At 39.0% G+C, this 22175-nt stretch overlaps 1 pseudogene; it reads right to left on the minus strand.

The window, feature by feature from the left end:
- Positions 1 to 5206: 5206 nt before the first annotated feature.
- The window catches only part of LOC108392855 (cell cycle control protein 50C-like), a 32365-nt pseudogene continuing 15396 nt past the window's right edge, over positions 5207 to 22175 (minus strand).

Raw genomic sequence — 22175 nt, forward strand, 5'->3', positions numbered from 1 at the left:
TCAGCCGAACAAGAGGATATAACCATTATAAATATATATGCACCCAATACAGGAGCACCAACATATGTGAAACAAATACTAACAGAACTAAAGAGGGAAATAGACTGCAATGCATTCATTTTAGGAGACTTCAACACACCACTCACCCCAAAGGATAGATCCACTGGGCAGAAAATAAGTAAGGACACACAGGCACTGAACAACACACTAGAACAGATGGACCTAACAGACATCTATAGAACTCTACATCCAAAAGCAACAGGATATACATTCTTCTCAAGTGCACATGGAACATTCTCCAGAATAGACCACATACTAGCTCACAAAAAGAGCCTCAGTAAATTCCAAAATATTGAAATTCTACCAACCAACTTTTCAGACCACAAAGGTATAAAAGTAGAAATAAATTCTACAAAGAAAAAAAAAAGGCTAACAAACACATGGAGGCTTAATAACATGCTACTAAATAATCAATGGATCAATGAACAAATCAAAATAGAGATCAAGGAATATATAGAAACAAATGACAACAACAACGCAAAGCCCCAACTTCTGTGGGACACAGTGAAAGCAGTCTTAAGAGGAAAGTATATAGCAATCCAGGCACACTTGAAGAAGGAAGAACAATCCCAAATGAATAGTCTAACATCACAATTATCAAAACTGGAAAAAGAAGAACAAATGAGGCCTAAAGTCAGCAGAAGGAGGGACATAATAAAGATCAGAGAAGAAATAAACAAAATTGAGCAGAATAAAACAATAGCAAAAATCAACGAAACCAAGAGCTGGTTCTTTGAGAAAATAAACAAAATAGATAAGCCTCTAGCCAAACTTATTAAGAGAAAAAGAGAATCAACAGAAATCAACATAATCAGAAATGAGAATGGAAAAATCACGACAGACTCTACAGAAATACAAAGAATTATTAAAGACTACTATGAAAACCTATATGCCAACAAGCTGGAAAACCTAGAAGAAATGGACAACTTCCTAGAAAAATACAACCTCCCAAGACTGACCAAGGAAGAAACACAAAAGTTAAACAAACCAATTATGAGCAAAGAAATTGTAACGGTAATCAAAAAACTACCCAAGAACAAAACCCCGGGGCCGGACGGATTTACCTCGGAATTTTATCAGACACACAGAGAAGACATAATACCCATTCTCCTTAAAGTTTTCCAAAAAATAGAAGAAGAGGGAATACTCCCAAACTCATTCCATGAAGTCAACATCACCCTAATACCAAAACCAGGCAAAGACCCCACCAAAAAAGAAAATTACAGACCAATATCCCTGATGAATGTAGATGTAAAAATACTCAATAAAATATTAGCAAACAGAATTCAACAGTATATCAAAAGGATCATACACCATGACCAAGTGGGATTCATCCCAGGGATGCAAGGATGGTACAACATTCGAAAATCCATCAACATCATCCACCACATCAACAAAAAGAAAGACAAAAACCACATGATCATCTCCACAGATGCTGAAAAAGCATTTGACAAAATTCAACATCCATTCATGATAAAAACTCTCAGCAAAATGGGAATAGAGGGCAAGTACCTCAACATAATAAAGGCCATATATGATAAACCCACAGCCAGCATTATACTGAACAGCGAGAAGCTGAAAGCATTTCCTCTGAGATCGGGAACCAGACAGGGATGCCCACTCTCCCCACTGTTATTTAACACAGTACTGGAGGTCCTAGTCACGGCAATCATACAAAACAAAGAAATACAAGGAATCCAGATTGGTAAAGAAGAAGTTAAACTGTCACTATTTGCAGATGATATGATACTGTACATAAAAAACCCTAAAGACTCCACTCCAAAACTACTAGAACTGATATCGGAATACAGCAAAGTTGCAGGATACAAAATTAACACACAGAAATCTGTGGCTTTCCTATACACTAATGAGGAACCAATAGAAAGAGAAATCAGGAAAACAATTCCATTCACCATTGCATCAAAAAGAATAAAATACCTAGGAATAAACCTAACCAAATAAGTGAAAGACTTATACTCTGAAAACTACAAGTCACTCTTAAGAGAAATTAAAGGGGACACTAATAAATGGAAACTCATCCCATGCTCATGGCTAGGAAGAATTAATATCATCAAAATGGCCATCCTGCCCAAAGCAATATACAGATTTGATGCAATCCCTCTCAAATTACCAGCAACATTCTTCAATGAACTGGAACAAATAATTCAAAAATTCATATGGAAACACCAAAGACCCTGAATAGCCAAAGCAGTCCTGAGAAAGAAGAATAAAGTAGGGGGGATCTCACTCCCCAACTTCAAGCTCTACTACAAAGCCATAGTAATCAAGACAATTTGGTACTGGCACAAGAACAGAGCCACAGACCAGTGGAACAGATTAGAGACTCCAGAAATTAACCCAAACATATATGGTCAATTAATATTTGATAACAGAGCCATGGACATACAATGGCGAAATGACAGTCTCTTCAACAGATGGTGCTGGCAAAACTGGACAGCTACATGTAGGAGAATGAAACTGGACCATTGTCTAACCCCATATACAAAGGTAAACTCAAAATGGATCAAAGACCTGAATGTAAGTCATGAAACCATTAAACTCCTGGAAAAAAACATAGGCAAAAACCTCTTAGACATAATCATGAGTGACCTCTTCTTGAACATATCTCCTCAGGCAAGGAAAACAACAGCAAAAATGAGAAAGTGGGACTACATTAAGCTGAAAAGTTTCGGTACAGCGAAGGACACCATCAATAGAACAAAAAGGAACCCTACAGTATGGGAGAATATATTTGAAAATGACAGATCCGATAAAGGCTTGACGTCCAGAATATATAAAGAGCTCACACGCCTCAACAAACAAAAAACAAATAACCCAATTAAAAAATGGGCAGAGGAACTGAACAGACAGTTCTCTAAAAAAGAAATACAGATGGCCAACAGACACATGAAAAGATGCACCACATCGCTAATTATCAGAGAAATGCAAATTAAAACTACAATGAGGTATCACCTCACACTAGTAAGGATGGCTGCCATCCAAAAGACAAACAACAACAAATGTTGGCGAGGCTGTGGAGAAAGGGGAACCCTCCCACACTGCTAGTGGGAATATAAATTAGTTCAACCATTGTGGAAAGCAGTATGGAGGTTCATCAAAATGCTCAAAACAGACCTACCATTTGACCCGATTCCACTTCTAGGAATTTACCCTAAGAACGCAGCAATCAAGTTTGAGAAAGACAGGTGCACCCCTATGTTTATTGCAGCACTATTTACAATAGCCAAGAATTGGAAGCAACCTAAATGTCCATCGGTAGATGAATGGATAAAGAAGATGTGGTACATATACACAATGGAATACTACTCAGCCATAAGAAGCGGAAAAATCCTACCATTTGCAGCAACATGGATGGAGCTGGAGAGTATTATGCTCAGTGAAATAAGCCAAGCGGTGAAAGAGAAATACCAAATGATTTCACTCATCTGAGGAGTACAAGAACAAAGGAAAAACTGAAGGAACAAAACAGCAGTGGAATTACAGAACCCAAAAATGGACTAACAGGTACCAAAGGGAAAGGAACTGGGGAGAATGGGTGGGCAGGGAGGGATAAGGGGGGGGAAGAAGAAGGGGGGTATTAAGATTAGCATGCATGGGGGGGAGGGAGAAAGGGGAGGGTGGGCTGTACAACACAGAGAGGACAAGTAGTGATTCTACAACATTTTGCTATGCTGATGGACAGTAACCGTAATGTTGTTTTTAGGGGGGACGTGATATAGGGGAGAGCATAGTAAAGATAGTATTCTTCATGTAAGCGTAGATTAAAGATTAAAAAAAAAAAGAAAGAAAGAAAGAAAAGGGGGATTACTCCTTGATAGGATAAAACTATTGGTAAATCAAAGATTAACACATGCTTTAAATATCCTTAATGTTGATCACTTTAAGGGTGTCAGATGATCAGCTATGGAGGTAATCTTTTCTGATAATATGCCTTTCTCTTAATTAAAAAAAAAAAAAGCAGTTCCTGTGTGCTGACCTCCAATGAGTTCTACACAGTGGTATAGAGGGCATGTCAAAGTGTGGGCAAAGGGTCTGTTTGTTTCTATGCAGAAGATCAAGGCCTAGCTTGGATACCCAGAAAATGAACTAAGATACGATATGAGGAGGAGCTTCCGGCATCATCACTCTCTGGAGGACTCGTGCCGGGGGATGATCATCAAAAAGCCTCCACAGGGATCCGGGCGATGCTGCGGTTGTGGCTGCGTCCATCCCACCGTTTCCTGGACTTGCCATAGGAATGAGGAGGGAGATGTCTAGGCTGGCATGTGCATACAGTGAGACAACGAATTTGACCAGATCTGTACTGTTGGAACTCAACCACGAGTTGGGAGGGGTGCAAGTTGTAGCACTCCAAAATCTTATGACTATAGACTATCTACGGTTAAAAGCACATAAGGGATGTGCACAGATCCCAGAAATGGGTTGCTTTAATTTGTCTGATTTCTCTCAGACTGTTCAAGTACAGTTGGACAATATCCATCATATCATAGACAAATTTTCACAAATGCCTAGGGTGCCTAAATGGTTTTCTTGGCTTCACTGGAGATGGCTGGTAATTATAGATTTGCTTTGTTTGTCACCATATTCCTATTATGTTAATATGTGTGTGCAAGTTGGTTAGTAGTTTAAAACCTATACATGCTTAAGGTACTCTACAAGAAGATATGTCAAAGAAATAATCAATCCTCCCATGTTTTCTTCCATATGCTACCTCTATAGCTTTTCTTCTTCCTTCCTAATTACAACCCTTAAATAGAATTCGTGCCTCATATCGAATTTACCGAGTATCATAATTCCTCCAGGTGGTAAAGATACCTCGAGACAAGTGCTGGGCATAGAAGCCACAGGGCATAAATCTGCAAAGAAGTAAAAAGCTAACCTTTGCAAACAATATGGCTTCTCTCTCACTTACCAACTTTACATTTCCCTGTATGGCCCCAGAAGATGACTGGTTAGCCAGAGACGGGTAAGATTCCTCAAGGGAGGAACAACCTAAGACAGGCACAGTCGCAGGGGGGCCATCAGGTGAGAAATCGGGGAACAACAGTGGTGAAGCTTAGAACCTCACCACCCCCCCCTGTTTTGAGAGAAAGCTTCTGCATCCGTGGATGTTTTATTTCCCTTGTCTAGCTCAGATTAGCACATAGTCTACAGGCACACACATGATCATCTACAATTGCTCTCTTACAACACGAAACTATGTTTTCTACCTTTATCTTGCATCTACCTATCACTTCAGCATTTTATTAAAAATAAAAATAATAATAATAATAAAGGGAGAAATGTGGGATCCACATATAAATCAAGTATAAAAATCAAACGAATATTCATATTTGACCTGATTGTTTATAGTTCATAATGTGATCAAAACCGAAAGTTTCTGTGATGAATGCCCTTGTACGGTTCACCATGTAAGAATTTATTCACTATGTAAGAATCCGTTCACCATGTAAGAACTTGTTCGTTATGCTTCAGAAGATTGGAGACTGACGAGAATTAGGCTTGAGATGGATTAATGACTGTGCATTGAGCATTGACCCCCCTATACAGAATTTTATTGTTGTTAACAACCATTTGATCAATAAATATGAGAGATGCTCTCTCAAAAAAAAAAAAAAGAAATTACAATGTTATTTTATGAAACTCTGTTATCTGCCATATCTCTTCGTGAAGCCAGTCACTGTTGTCAATTGCAAGGGTCAGATATAGAGATTCCCCTTCCCCAATCTAGCTACTATTTTCTTAAGACCAGCAATAGCTAACTGTAGCACCCCCTTCTTTCTTGTTAATGATTAGAAAAGTCAATTAATTTGGACTTATCAATGGATGACTGGCTAGGAACCTGTTCTATGAGTAAAAAAGGATATAGATTTTTGTAACTACCACCACAATCAGGATTCAGAGTCCCAATACCCTAAAAAACTCCTGCATTCTATCCCTTGTCACAGCTTCTCCCTACCTTGAATTCATGGCAACCACTAATCTTTATCATTATTGTTTTGTCTTTTGAAAATGTCATATAGTATATAAATGTTATCTGTGAGTAGAAGCTTAAGTGTGACCGATGATTTTGCTAGCAACCACTCTGAACAACAGAACTGTCCTAAATCATTCTCATGGTAGGAGATCCCAGTCATAGAGTCGTGTGTTTTATCAGCCTCAGAATTTCTATCAGTCTGCTGGGAAGAGTGTTAGTCAAATTATAAGACTAATGGCTGAGAGTTGAGACCAGTCTCTTAGCAGCTGGATCACAAGAAATAATAGGAAGTAAGCCTACCATGGTCTGTGTGGTACATGGTCATTTCATGAACTGCTAAGTGCTACCATCCATACATGACGGACAGTAAGGAGGGAACGTATTAAGGGGAAAAGTACAGAACTGCACAAGAGTTGATTTCCAAAATATTATAAAGCAATTGTTTTGTTCAACTGCAATATTCAGTGAATTAATTTCCTGGTCTGTTAGATGAAAGACATCTTGGAGAATAAAATGGGAATACTCATATTTTATCTATTACAGTGCTTTTGGCCACAAGTAATGGAATAGCTAGCTAAAGTGGCTGATATAATAAGATGGGGGTTCTTATTCACATAAAATGTTCTCTGGAGGTATAGGTGGTTCTGAATCAGTGGTCTCAACAATGTCATGGAGAATCTAGCTGTTTTCATCCTTCATTCTATTCTCCACAGCATGGAAACTTTTGGCCTTCAGTTTTTTTTGTCTCTTAATTGCAAGATGGCTGCTGTGGCCTGAGGCATCATGTCCTCATACAACTGTTTTCATATGTAGGAAGCAGGGAGCAGGTAAGGTGACAAGTAAACTCTTCTCATGTGTACTTTTTTGTCTTGAAGGGAAATCTTTTCCCAGATCCCCCCAATAGACTTTCTTATGTTTCATAGTCAGAATGGGGTCCCTTGGCTGCTCCTACCTGAAGATAAAGTATGTATGTAGCATTTTGACATTTATCATGTGAAGTGGGCTTTGATAGAAGGGAAGAAGGATAAGGGAAGTGGCTCCTGGGAGGGTAACAGGTCTATCTCACCCTATAGTTGTGAGGATTAAATATACTAGGTAGGGCACGTCTAACTGGGCTGGGCATATAAAGGGCTCCATCTTCATTTCTGTTTCCTTTCTCCCTTTTCCCATTCAGGTTTCCTCCCTCATTTTCAGCTTTAGAAGAAAGATGGAAATCCAAAACTTTGGCTTACCCTTAACAAAGGCACTGGTTGTCTCTTCCACACCAACCTACTTTTTAGAGGTCTTCAGCTTTCATTTCCACAAAGTATTTGGAGTCTCCTTGAACTCTAAAGATAGTTCCTGACCTCAGACTGAAGAAAATATTTTTATGATCAGTCCTCAGAAAAAAGAAATTGAAAAACTTTAATAAACAAAAAAGAAAAATATAAATGGATTCTAAGTTATTTCTACAGTGGTAGTTAGCCTGCACTAAAAATAATCCGTTTCAGTGGAGTGAAGGTCCTTTCCTACAGAAAAGGAGCCAGAGGCGCCCCCAAGCCTGTCTGCTTTGTGAGTGCCACAAGATGTTTCTTGCCATCAGAGCAATGACTTCAGTTTTTCCGTTCCAACTGTGGTGAAAATGAGTAAGAACTGTATCCTGACTCTGGAAGCAGGATAAAGGCTCTACACTAATCAAAAAAGGAAGACTCATTATAAGACAGTATTTCATTCCTCAGACTTTGAAGAGTTCCTACATTTGTCAGAGTGGCTCTGACTCATTTCATAGGCCACCACAGGATTAGAATGGGGATATTGTACAAGCCTGACCCTTTGCAGGGAAGTTTCTTTTTTCCTCTTTCCTGAATGAGCTCCTCTTGCTGCTCTCTGAGTCACTGCACTCTAAATCTCAGCAGTTTACCTTCTTTTCTAATCATTTCACCAGATACAATTTTAAGCAGGCAAAGGGGATGGCAGAAGTGAAAAAGGGGTTGTGGTTCACCCAAAAATGCATTTAACTAAGCAGTACCAATGGAATGCTGATATGGTGAACAGGTGACAGGAGAACGCAGTTTTTAGAAACCTGGTTAATGGCGATAAAGGGATGCATTCTATCTGCCAACCCAAGGCTGATTTAGCAATGGACTCGTGAGCCAGTCCTGATGAGAGGGACCTAGAGATGAGTACCTGAGTGACTCTCCTCGCTCTGGAAAGCAGAAATGGGCTTCACTTTGTCACACTAGAAGGAGAAGCCAAAAGAAATGTCCTCTGCAGTCCTATCATTTCTGAACACCCAGAGACAAAAATGATGACAAGCAGAGGCCATGGCGTTGTGGGATTCTGTTGGACACACTGCAAAGGGAAACCATCAGCAGCTGTCTGGTGCTGGTTTTCTTTTATTAACATTTGGTTAATAAAGCCTCTATAATGAAACAAACCAGATGAGAAACAGAGCTCCATTAGGAAGACCTTAGTGCAGGCTGGGAAGGATTATGTTGTGTGTCCAAGTCAGGAGGGTTTCACCAACTTCAACACCCATCTGTGCCCGGAATGACTTAGGTGATCTTGGATTACACAGAAGCAGTTGGGAGCCTGGTGCTGCCCTGTGGGAACATACTTTCTCTTCTACTGAGGAGGCCAGGTTGACACTCAGGAAACTGAGAGAAACCTACACAAGGTGAGTGTGGCGCAAATGTGCCAGGGTTTGGAAGAACACAAGGATATGTAAGAGACGAGTCCCTTGAGAGCAGAGGCCCCCACTGTCTCATTTTGGAATCCTCAACATTGTGAATTTGTCACACAAGGTAGGTAGGGGCTTAATAGAATTAATTTCAAATAAAGATCAACCCTAACTTTTATTCACCCATGATTTCATCCTGCCCAATTTTATACCTGCTGGCCCATGTACTTAGAATAGACACCTAAATGAAAGCACCTCAAAACTCCAATATGGTTTCTAAACAGTCACATTCACAGTCACACATTCACACCCATGTGCAAATATACTCACACACTGGCCAGCTCTCACTGATTCTCATTTCTGCTCTTGTCTCTCTTGATCTCATGCTTTTTCTCATTCTATATTTTATGCCAGGAGGTGGTAAGAGTAGAGTAGCATCTAGTTTTTCCAAGCCTCTACCAACATGTACATAAAGGCACAGGAATGACGAATTAGACAAGTGGAGGAAAAAGACAAGAGCAAGATGATGAGGGAGGGTAGAGAAAGAAAAGCAGAAAAATCAAGTTTACTGTTGTGGGTGGGGAGTTACTTGTGAATGCTGATGCTCGTCCCCTAACAAGGATGAGGAGAATGGTCCCCCAATTTTATAGCAGGGTGAGTCTTGGAAAGATGAACTACTTTGTACTCGTTGACTTGTGGAGAAACAGAAAAAAGGAACTACACAGCTCCATTCTATCATAAATGCCAGCCACTTATTCTTGAATAGTGTAGCTTCTTGAGGATTGACTTATGTTTTGTGTAGGTCCTTTCCTTCGAGCCAAGTCTAGCACAAAGTGAAATGAGGAGTACTTTTTTGGAAAGTCTTGATGACTTGGTGAATGCCTCCTGTGATGGTTAATTTATGTGTATTTGATTGGGCCATGGTGCCCAGATTTTTGATAAAATGTGTTTCTATACAGGTATTTTTGGATGAGACTTACATTTAAATTGGTAAGTGGAGTAAAGCCGATTACCCTCTGCACTGCAAGGTGCGTCTCATCCAATCGGCTGAAAGCCTGAAGGAACAGAAGACTACCCTCCATGAGTGGGAGGGAGCTCTCTAGCAGACACACTCCAGGCTTCATCAGCAGCACTGACTTTCTAGCTTCCCAGCAGACTGCCTTTTGGCATGAGTGGCAACCCTTTTGTGAACCTCCAGCTAGCCAGGTGCCCCAGTTAGATTTTGGAACTTGCCAAGACTCCAGAATCTCCTGAGACAGTTACTTAAAATAAATCTGCACACATGTGCACACACACACACATGCATGCACTCATACACAATTGGTTCTGTTTCTCTGGAGAACCCTGACTGATACAGCATCCTATAAACTGGCAGAACAGGTTGAGATGTAACAAATGTGTCTGTGCCTTTTTCCAGCAGCACATTATCTGAGGAGCATGGACTTGAAGGATGAGAGCCCAGGATCTGAAGGCAGTGGCCCTGATTCATGTGTGAGCTCTGTTCCTTCTAAGCCCTCTGCCTAGGATAGGGCTCCTGTGCTTGAGGAGAAGATGCTCAGATGACTAGAGCATTGCCAACCCCCAGCATTTTAGTTTCTGTTGCTACTGCAGCAAATTATCACACATTCAGGGCTTAAAACAAGATAAATATATGCTCTTACAGTTCTGAATGTCAGAAGTCTCAAACTGAGATGCCAGGAAGGTTTCTGGAGGCTTTAGGGGAGGATCTATTTCTTGTTTTTCTTAGCTTTTAGAGGCCACCTCATTCTTTGGATCATGACCCTCCCCCACTTCCTTGCTTCACTCTAACCTCTTGCTTCCATTGCCACATCTCCTATTACTCTTCTGATCCCCTGCCTGGCTCTCTTAAAAGGATGCTTATGATTACACTGGGCCCAACCAGGTAATCCAAGATGATCTCCCCGTATCGATATCTTTAACTTAATCACACTGGTAAAGTCTCCTTTGACATTATCATGTGACATTCACAGGTTCTGTGAATTAGGACATGCATATCTTTTGGGGGAGGATGGGGCATTATTCAGCCTACCACACCTGGTCACCAGAGATTACTGGATACAGATAGAAGGGGAGATAGGGGAGAGATGCCAAGATTTCAGAGTTGGAACTTAAAAAACTATTTTACTATTTTGTTTCTTTTTTTTTTTTAAAAGTACTCAACCATTTGCTGAATGTAGAAAGTTGCAACAAAGAAATGCTTTCTTGGCTGCTGAAGAGACAAATATGTGTTGGTACTGTTATTTTTCTTCAACAATGCAAATTTTGCTCCTACAATCATCACAGAGTAAAGCTCCTCCACCTGAAAATTAAAATAACAAAAAACATGTTTTCAAAAGCATAATATTCTAGTCATTAGGTACACAAATCTAAGGAGACTCTTGTTGGCAGCTTTACCAAATATTTCATTCAGTCTCTTTTAAGTGACTTCTAGAAGGAATTCAAACCTTTGAAGATGGACCCATCAGCTCCTTGGATGCTGCCTTGATTCATCTGCCTGTTTTCTCCCTCCCTCAGTTCCATCAGGAGGATTTTTCTTTACACAGAGACCATCTCACTTTGGAAGTGGAGGGCATTTTGTGCAGCCCAGGTTCAGTTTTTGCATGTTAGCCAGGCCATGAGGCTGGTTGTCCTGATATTCACACCAGGGCTCGACATGGGTAGTACACATCAAGACTGAAGCCCAGGATTGAGGTTCTGCTTGGGAGATTCAGATTTGAGGGTCATCAGCATTAAAATACCCAAGAACTTGTACAATTCAAGTACTGCAAGTCCATATCATTTTCATTCTAGAATATGTCATCACAATATAAATTTTAGAATGGTTCTGTGCCCTCAAAGGCTGACTGTCATTTTTGAGAGAATCAGACACTTACAGGGCTTTTTTCTTGGCTGGATAGTGTTAGTGAACTTTCTCACCTCTTATTTTTTTTTTTGGTATATTGCTGTATCTCAGTTACTGTCATTTTTGCTTGGTTGATTCATAGCAGAGAAAACTTGGTTTTGACTCCATAGAAACAAAAGGACATTGAATAAAAAGCTTTTCAAAAATCTGAATGTTCAATTCAATGTTCAATAATTGTTGGGAAGTCTGTAATAATTTCTTTTTTTAGTGAAGTGTATTGATATACAATATTATATTGGTTTCAAGTATACAGCATAGTGATTTGGGAAGTCTGTAATAACTTCAACCAGCTAGCGAAGACTCATGGTTTGAGCCTGATTGATAGTTAAAAGTATTCACCCAATCTTCGGGACCTCAGACTCACTCGCTCCTGTCTGGGGATGGCACTCTCCTAGGCCCCAGCTGCCTTCAGGCACAGGGCTTCAAATAAATACTGGAGACTTGGTTTAGACCTTAAGGAGGTTTATCTTCCCCGTTCCAAGGACACTTTACTATACGTAATTATGCCTTTGCTCCTCTTCAGTCTTCCTGGCACCCTCTTTTTCACTCTGAAGCTCTCATTATTTATCTACTTGGGGTTGTCCTTGGTCAGTCAGTCCGGGGCCCCTTGATGAAATATCCCAGTCAGTTCGAGCCTTGTCGGAGATCTTCAGCTCTGTTACTTCACTGTCCATTTCTGTGTTTTCTTTTCTTTTTAAAGCTCGACTTGACTGCTGGAGGAATACTTCCCTTTCTTTCAGCATCAAGTGAACTGCCATCATGCAAAAGGAGGCCAGCCATGTCACAGCCCCTGTCATGGTGCAGGTAAGACCTAAGAAAAGGCTGCTGCCTCCACTCCATGTCAGGATGGAAAGCACAACTGATTTTTCTCCTTTGAACCTGGTTTCTGGGAAGTCTAAGAAGACTTGTTAAGGATCGGTCTCAGCACTTCTCAGCTCTACCCCTGTATATCCTAAATACATTAGGTTGACACATATAAAATTGCTGTTTTTGCAGGTCAAAAAATAGTTGACTATTCAACTTCCTATGATCTAATCTTTATCAAGCTGTACTTTGCATCTTGCTGGAATGACATTAAGAAAAAACAAGCCTACCCTCTATATTATTGTAATCTATAAAAGAAGTCTGACAAAAATGGATTTGAATGACTTACAGACAACTAAATAATTGTCAAATGTATTTAATTTCCTTGGGCAAACCTAAGGAAATGAAAAGAATACAGATAGGTTTTAAAGCAAACCTAAATTTTTGTTTATGAATCAGGAGACCCAGGGAAGGCTAAAGTCCTTCATAGGTTAATGTTTGAATTCCTACCTCTTGAAAATCTTCAAGAGAAATGAAGAATGAAAAAATAATTAGGTGGCAAAACATTTTGGTGGGAAAACTAAAGGTGATAAATTTATTTGGGTTTTGAAAAGGCCAGCATCCCTTACTGCTGGGGAGAAAGTGTTTGAAGTGGGTTTGGTATTGTTAGCATTTTAATGATGTCATTTTGATTATGCATGTAGCCTGGGGTTTTTAAACATCTGGTGCCTTTTGTAAACCAAACTAATAAACAAATAAAAGCTTCTCATAGCAACGGCACAGGACAGCGGCATTTCCCAGCAAAGCTTTTAAAAGGCCTCAAATAGCTTGGCAACATACTATTTAAAGGCACGAGAAAACTTGTTGGGAAACTAGGTTTCCCTAGTTTCTTTGACATTAAAATTCCTCATTGCCATCAGCTCCTTGGATGCTGCCTTGATTCATCTGCCTGTTTTCTCCCTCCCTCAGTTTCATCAGGAGGATTTTTCTTTACACAGAGAACGTCTCACTTTGGAAGTGGAGGGCATTTTGTGCAGCCCAGGCTCAGTTTTTGCATGTTAGCCAGGCCATGAGGCTGGTTGTCCTGATATTCACACCAGGGCTCGACATGGGTAGTACACATCAGGACTGAAGCCCAGGATTGAGGTTCTGCTTGGGAGATTCAGATTTGAGGGTCATCAGCATTAAAATACTCAAGAAGAACATGTCTCAGGAGGAGAAATAATGCATCCTTTTTTGGGAACATGCACTACCTTCCTCTATCCATCAATTCCAAACTACTGTCATACACGGTGAGGACAGTTTTATTTTTCTTTCTTGATTGCAACTATAACTGCTTTACTGGTAAGGTTATCACAGACCAAGTAGATGGGATCAGAAGGTCCAACTTGAGAGAGAATTTTCAAGCAACTTTCAATGTCAAATTTTTGTGTGGGGAGAGAGGAATTGCTAAAGTCCTACTTAAAAGTTAGTATTCTATGGCTTATTTTTTGGTCTGGATATAATGCTGCATAAGAGAACAGTTTGTGATTTTCATTTTCATAGAATGGAATCAGAGATCATGCTAAGGAATAGACTAAAGGCAAACCACTCCTGGTCAGTAAAGAGGACACAATAAGCTGAGAGGTAGAGTTAGTGTCACATCAGTAAGGGCATCTCTGCCTGAGGCCCATCTCCTCCCCTGCGGAACGGAGGTGGCCACACTCTGTGACAGCAAAGCAAAGAAGGAAAGACGGAGCCGGGAACTGGAGCACAGACAAGTCATTCTCTGATTCCCAAGAATGTCTCAAGCCCCCTGAGAGGTGAAGGAGCTAAGGAGGTAGACTGTTCTGTGTTAAGATCCTCTGGCCTGCTGGGGGTTCCATGGGTAGCAACAAGCCAGTAGCCCTGAGATGCCATAGGGACACTGACTACCTCAGAGTTGTGGACAAGCCCTGGAAAGATTCTGCCTCGGGGAGAATCAGGAAGAGACTCTAAATTTAAATCTGAAGACCAAGTTAGTGTAATTTTGAATTAAGGAAAGCATATGTGTCTTGGCCTGGAGCTCACATCCATAACCAAGGCACCAACTCCTACCAGCTGGTATCACACCCGACACGGAAGAGCACAGCCTCTTCGGGGCAGAGCTTGTGGCACCTCTCGCATGGACTGGATGCACTGCCCCTTGAGCCCAGGGCTCTGTGGTCCGGGATACTTTTGCCTAGAATAAAAGGTTCTACAGTCTCCCTCAGTTTTAGTTATTTTCAGCCCATATTCCAAATTTACTTATCAAGTCTCTCTCCCTATTTCCATGGTCCTCTATCATATTCCATCCTCCCATCCATTCCAGCCTACTGAAGTTGCAGGCTTCTCCCCACTGTTTTAGATCTCTAGGCCTAGTGCTAGTTAATCTTCCTTGGGCAACGGAAACAGTCCTTCCTTACTTATCCATACTTATTTACTGATACTGCTATCAACTGTTATTCCTTTAAAAAAGTACACTTTTGATTATATGCAGTGGAGACAAACAGCTATATGTGATAGAGTGACAGTATTGTCTGTAAGAGAACTATATTTCTTTTATAGAGAGATTAGATTGGGGAACAGAAAAAGTATTGAATGAAATAACTCAACAAGTGCCCAGATGGACTCTGATTTTCCTTCATTCCCAAAAAACACAAGTGATGTAAAAGGATACTGTAAGTTATGTTGAAACTATAGTTACCAGCAGGCAAGCCATCAATAAAATGCTGTATTCAATTGAGTCGACGGTACAGTTTCTTGAAAGTGGGAAAGGCGGCTGTCCGCATCCACACAATGAAGTCATCATTGATGAAGCCGTTGCTGCCTGGATCCTCTTCGTCCAGTTCATAGGCTTAGGCCTGGATGGGGGCTTGGTGGTTCCTGCGGGAAGAAAACAATGGATGTGGTTGAGAAAAATGATCTACCCCCCCCTCAGTCTTCCTTAGAATGTAGAGAATGAAGTAACTTCTGCATTCTTAAGGAAAGATAAATAAAAATTAGACTTTTTAAAAAAGTGTGTGTATGTGTGTAAGCTACCTGAGTATAAAAACAATGGTTATGAAGACTCTAAGGAACTGTGGGGGTGGGAGGAATGCTGACGATATTGACATAGGGCTAAAAAAAGCAGAATACTAAACTATATGTATATTTTGTGTTCAACTGTATTAAGTGCATATAAAGCACTGGAAAAATAGTCGGGCAAAATGAAAATAGTGGCTGTATTCAGTGATAGCATCACAGGGAATGTATTTTCTTTAACTTCACTAGTAGTCTAAAGAAAGGAAATTAAAGCCAGATACCAATTCATCTAAAACTTGGTTAATATTCAAAGAAGAAAAGAGTGACGACCATCAGTGATGCAGTGGAAGTGGGAACTCCCGTGGAGAGCCAGTGGGTGTGTGGATTAATAACCTCTCTGGCAATTTAGGAACATGCACCAAGAGTGTTAAAGTATTTTGCGTACCAGGAGTTCTGCTCCTAGGAATGCATTCTAAGGAAATACTCATGCGCGTGATGAAGACTGTGTTACATAGAGAGTCTCTGTAGCACTGTGCCAAAGGGCTCAGAGCTGGAAGCAGGGAGGAGGACATGGTTAGTGGGAGAGGCCTGCTCTGAAGCCAGGCCGTCTGGTAGGTGTGGGTGCTGTAGGAATGGTGGAAGCACGAGGCGGCTGGCCAGTCCCAGGAGAGGAGTCCTGTGTTTCCTCCAGTTCTCAAGCTTGATGCTTTACCGCAGTGCGCATGCCTGTCTCACTCTACAGCAGATTCTTGCTACAGTGTCTTCCCTCATCTGTTTCTCACTGGCATTTAACACAGTGCCTGGTACATAGTAGGGGGTTCAATAAATGCTTGATAGAGGGATAAGTGATTCCAATTAAAGCTGACAGAAGTTGATAATAAAAACTTCATTAAATTTTAAAGAGACAACAATAGAGAAAATTGCTTAATGAACTTTTTACTTTTATAAAACTGGTTCTACTATTTGTAGGATCCAAAATGCTAAATAGGGAATTACTTTTTCTCAACTCTGACAACCGATTAAACTATTTTCTTCTAAAAGAAACCGGTCCTGTTTTCTAAGCTTGGGCTAAGGCACTTGTAAAAGCATGTGCTAGGTTTGGGTGGATTAATCTGCTGATGTATGCATATACACTTCAACTTTTTCTGGAAATAATCCTTTGTTGGAGAAACTTCTATGCAAATACCATGCAGCTCACCTATTTGGCCTTTCCCAAGACTTCAATCACTGTTAGAATATTTTAATAAAAATTGAAATTACCTTTGATGCCTGCACTGTGAACCTTAGTTCTTCTCTACTTTAGCCAGAGCTTATGCCCCAGAGTGTCTTATGGGCCACTGGCATCCAAATCATCCAGTGAGCTGCTTAAAAATGCAGGTTCAAACATGCCCTCCCCTCCCCACCCCTGATTGCACCCCATCCCATGTCTCCAGAGAGTATGAGAAGACTGTTCTAAAGGCACCAACTTTTTTCATTCTCCAAGTTCAGCTGCATCATTTGTATTCATCCATCCATTAAACAATAAGTATTTCTTGATTGCTCACTATGCATCGAGCACCATGTATCATTTATACAAAACTGCATAAGATCTAATCCCTTTCCTGAAGGAATTCAGACTAAAGTGGAGATGCCAGGTATTCAAACAGCTAATGACAGCATAATGTCGCAGTGCTTACCATACCAGTAAGAACAGAGTGCAGAAGTAGATGAAAGCCAGGGATACCCTTTGTGTTGTTATAGGCCTGTGGTTATGTGTTAAGACGAAACAACAGAATATTACCAAATTGATTTTTAAAATTAGGAATTCAGTTTTACAGTGACCATACATGCCAGTTTGCCTAAGACAGCCCCTGTTTATGTCGATTTTCTGTCATTCCATCTGATTTAGCATTTATCCCAAACAAATAATGTACATATAAGCTCATCCTTCCAGCTTCTAGCCATGGTCTTGGCTAGTCATGTGTGAGATACCCATATGCAGTAAACGGAGGGCTTGCTTTAACATGTAAATAATGAAAGAGCAGAGACCCTTTCAGCCTAAACACCATATCCCTGTGACCCCTGCCAGCTGCTTGACACTCTGGCCAGGCCACAGCTGCTGTCCTGGCCTGTGAGATGCATGAAGCTGCCAGGCTACACGTCAGTAGGATCAGTGGGAAACATTGGAAATTATAGGTTATGCTATACGTACATGCCCTGGTGTGGGAAATAGATGCTGAGCAGTCTTGCTGAGAGTATTTGGAAATCTCTTCCAATGGTAGTTTTGTTATTTATTATATAGTATAAATATACAACTATATTATTTTTTGGTATCAATTCTTTACTTGGTAGTAAGTCCTTTTAGCTGTGAAGAGCTAAAAAATGGAACATGTGTGTTTAAAGCAAAATTAAGTACAGTTTCACAAGGAAGTTGATGAATGTGAACTTGCAATATTGGTTGACATTTACCCTCCACTGTGGGAACCATCGTGATGTCAATGACCGCATGCAAATCAAAAGACATAAATCTGCTGAAAAACTTCAGAATCTACTTCAAAAGATTGTGGCTATTTTAAAAAGAGTATATCCAAAGACAATGCTTTACCTCATGTAGTTACAGAAGGGCCACTTTTAAACCATTATGTGAGCATGACTTTTCACTTAGCTCAAACGAGTTTCCTTCTACTTTAACTTTTTTACCAGAAAGTTATTTTTGTAATCAAAGGAACATTTAATGTATTAACTCCATTAGCACAAAAGGAATTTTGTAAACAGTCAAGTGAGGCCAGTTTTATATCAGTGTCTTTGATGATTCAAATAGAAAAATCACGTAAATTAATTGTATAATGGCTTGGTTTTTTTTTTGTGTGTGTTTGATTCTTTATGGAATCAAAGTAAAGCTTTTGAATACTCAATCTTAAGAGTATTAAAACTCTGATATTATAATAAATATTATAAATTCAATTAAAAATTCAGCAATCAAGTATAAATTTCTTGGTTTTGTAGTGACAACATAAATGTAAATTTGGTAAAGTATCAGAGTAAAGATAGCTTTCTTAGTAAACTGAGAACTTTACAGAGAAATGTACTTAAAATTGGTTGTGGTACATAGATAATTCATAATTGTATCCAAACAAGCTACAATATTTTATTAATGAAAAGAAGAGCTGTAGTTGTCAAATTTAAATATTTTTGTATGTTCACAGTTAGAGAAACTGAACAGCAAAATTTTTATAACATGGATGTTAAGTTAAAGAAATGTTTCAGCCGGGTAACATATGTGATCTGTCTTTGCTAGGCATCATAAACCAGAATTTTAGAAATGTTTGAGCCTTTAAGGGACTATTTTGCATATCAAATGATATGTCCTACAGTGATTCTGAACTAGTTTTGGTAAGTGAGCCTTCTAACTTTTGGCTAAATTTTGTTTGAAATAGTTGAACATTTTTTTATGAAGTGTATGTCAATATAGAGTGCCAAAGAACTTTAGCTTTTGAAGATTCAGTGAATTGTAATTACTGAAAACCAAACTTGCAAACAAGAAAATACTGAAATTGACCCATGTAAAAGTAAGAGAATAATTGAACATATTACATAATGAGAGTTCAAAATGTGTACAAGGTTTCACTTATTTGTGGAATATAAAAACAAAATAAACAAAAAAGCAATAGACTCATAGACACTGAGAAACCAACTAGTGGCTACCATAGGGGAGGGGTTGGGTTGGGTGGGGAGGGAGAGGGGATAAAGGGGCACAAAAATTCTCAGTCATAATATAAGTTGGTCACAGCCATACCAGTACAGCACAGAGAATATAGTCAATGATTCTGTAACATCTTCCTGTGTTGACATATAGTAACTGCACTAGTTGGGGTGAGGATTTAATAATAAAGGGTAACTGGTGAACCACTGCATTGTATCCCTGAAACCAATATAAGATTGTACATCAACTTCAATAAAAAAAATTAATTTAGTAATACATTCAAAAGAATCATAGATAGAAAAAATGTAAAGTAAAAAAGTGTTTATGAAAATACTTGGGTTATACAATACTAGCATATTTCAATACAAAAAAATTGAAAATGAGAATATTCTCTATTTAATAAAATTGGCTGTGAGCGCATAGGTATACCTTCACACCTACATTTTCTCAATTAAAAGGAACATTAGAGCCAAAAGGGAATAATCTAAACGAGTCAACAATTTCAAATTGATTAACCATAAAACACAACTTTAAAAATGACTGTAGATAATTTTGTGAAAAAATTAAAAATAGTACTGTAATAAAATTTTTAAAATAATAAAAAGAATACATTCATTAGAAAAATACAGGGACATGTAATGAAGACAGATGTGGCCAAGAAACTCATTAAAGTATGTGACTATGTATCCAGAATAATTATTCTTCTTATGTTATCTTTTAATGGTTTTTTGAAAAGTTGGTTCAATGTACACAGATAAATTATTTTAATTTTTGAAAGAATTAGATTTTTTAAATAATTTGTAACAAAATTATTTTATAGGCCCACCAACATGGGAATATCTATTTATTGATCTATAAATAACAATTTCAAATAACGATATAACTAGTTATTCTAGTGCCCCTTTCACTTTCAAAAGTGCACCAGTTTGGACAATGAATCACATGGTCACCCTGATTACAGATGAAACCACAAATTTCTTAAAACACTGCCTTTTTCCTAATGGTAAACTGGAAGGAACCTGGGTACCAATCATGTTTGTTTCATGTTTCTGACAGGTATGAAATGGAGGTACCCACAGGTAGGGAAAGTTAGAACAAATGTAGGTCAACAAAGAAGTAAAGAAGAAGGAATCATAAACAACTCCCTATACATAAAACCCAAAGTTTCTATAAAAAGATAATAATATTGAGCTAATGTATGGATCTTACCTGCAAATTCACTAGAAAGATTAATGGAATTTGGATTCTGAAACTTGACATACTTATCTGTCCACCATGTAATTCCACTCCTTAGCATTGGGAATTTGATATGTATAGATGAATTAAGGTTGTATGAAAGGATAATGGTATCTGTAAGGAAATTAAAAATTGTGTGAGAGATGCAAGCAAGGAACTTTACCTTGCTGGTTGTGCTAAGTATCACACTAAGTAAATACTGGAATACATTTTAAAAACATTTTTTTGAGGGTAATTTATATTCTGAAATGTACTCAAATTGTGAGTCTACAGCTTAATGAATTGTCACAGGGGATCCATCCACCTAACTACCAGAATATATTTTTAAAAGTGTTTGCTAAAGATCATTTGGTTATCACTTTCATATAGTAATGTCAGTATGGAAAAGGCTTCTTTTTAGGTTTTCTTGCTAGCATGCTTAATATCATCTATTAAGAGTAAAATTTTGTGATCCTAGAACTGAAAGGGTATTCAATTATACCACAGCCTTTATTCAATCAAGCAGAGCCTTAAACTTGGCAATGGTCATAGACATAGAGGGAGCCAGACTGAGACAACCACTCGAGGGTTACTGTCAGAATGGTCAGTGCGTGAGGAAGAGTAACCATTTAGTTGGACCAGATTCACACCACGGCTCTGAAGAGGGAAAGTGCTCCTTTCCAACCGCAGTTATCCTGAATTCCCCGTCCCTTCAATTAATGCAGGAATGAAATGAACATTCCTATCTTGTAAATTTGAGTTTACTTTGGGCTTATTTTCCCTCTTTTAGACTGGAAGATTCGCCTAGTTTAAAAAAAAAAGAAGAGTATTTTTCCAAATTAAGGCCTTACCTTTATATCTGTACCCACTAGTTGGCTATTACTTCTGGATAAAATCTATCAATAGAGGTGCTGATGGAAGCCATATAATTTGTAGTACATGTAAACATCATCCTGTAAAGGAGGAAAGCAAGAAGAGTAAAGAAAATTAATTAGGATCTTAATAAATGTGGACAGGAGTTTTTAAATAAAAAGTGCTACAGAAAAAACTGAGAACTAAATGTTTCTTTATACAAAATGGCAAACCAAGAAATCATTTGGAATGTTGGGAATTCCTGGTCTATACAAAATAAGTAAAATAACTAAATAACTTGAAATAATGTTTTGTAAGGGCTATTGTGGTGCTGCCTTGAAATTTTTTATAATTGGGCTTTGGGTTCATAAAATCTAATCTTACAGATACTATTTCCCTGCAGTGCTATGATGCCTAGGGGATGCGTTGGGCAGCAAAAGTCACATGTCTCCTAAGCAAACCCATGAAACCTAATTTAAAATTGGAGCCACATGTAATGTTTATGTGCATGTGCATCCTGAGCATGCAAAAGGCATGAGACTCACTCCTTGAGGCTTGGCTCCAGGTGTTCTTTTTATTTCTAGGACCTGGCAGAGTACCTGACACCTAGTACTTGCTCAAGAAATGGTGATTCACTTGTTATGGACAAGAAGATAGAATAATTTGCTGATTTTCACCTTAGCCATAAGTAAGCTTGTTGCCATGAGAGAGATGCCTTTTCATGTAGCTGCCATCATGATGCTGTCCTGTCACAGGCCCATCATGCTTGTATCACTATGGTGACACACAAACGCCTGGAAAGTCTCCAGGAGGACTTGATATAGATGTTACTAACAGTGCACATGATGCACATGGAAATGTCCACTGTGACCATTTATAATTAATATACTACCTACCTCCAAAATATTTAAGGCCTGCATCAAAAAATTTGAAGGCCTTTTATTAAGTTCCTCCCATCAGT

Source organism: Manis javanica, chromosome 3 (genome assembly GCF_040802235.1).
Source record: "Manis javanica isolate MJ-LG chromosome 3, MJ_LKY, whole genome shotgun sequence".
In the NCBI taxonomy this organism is placed as follows: Eukaryota; Metazoa; Chordata; class Mammalia; order Pholidota; family Manidae; genus Manis; species Manis javanica.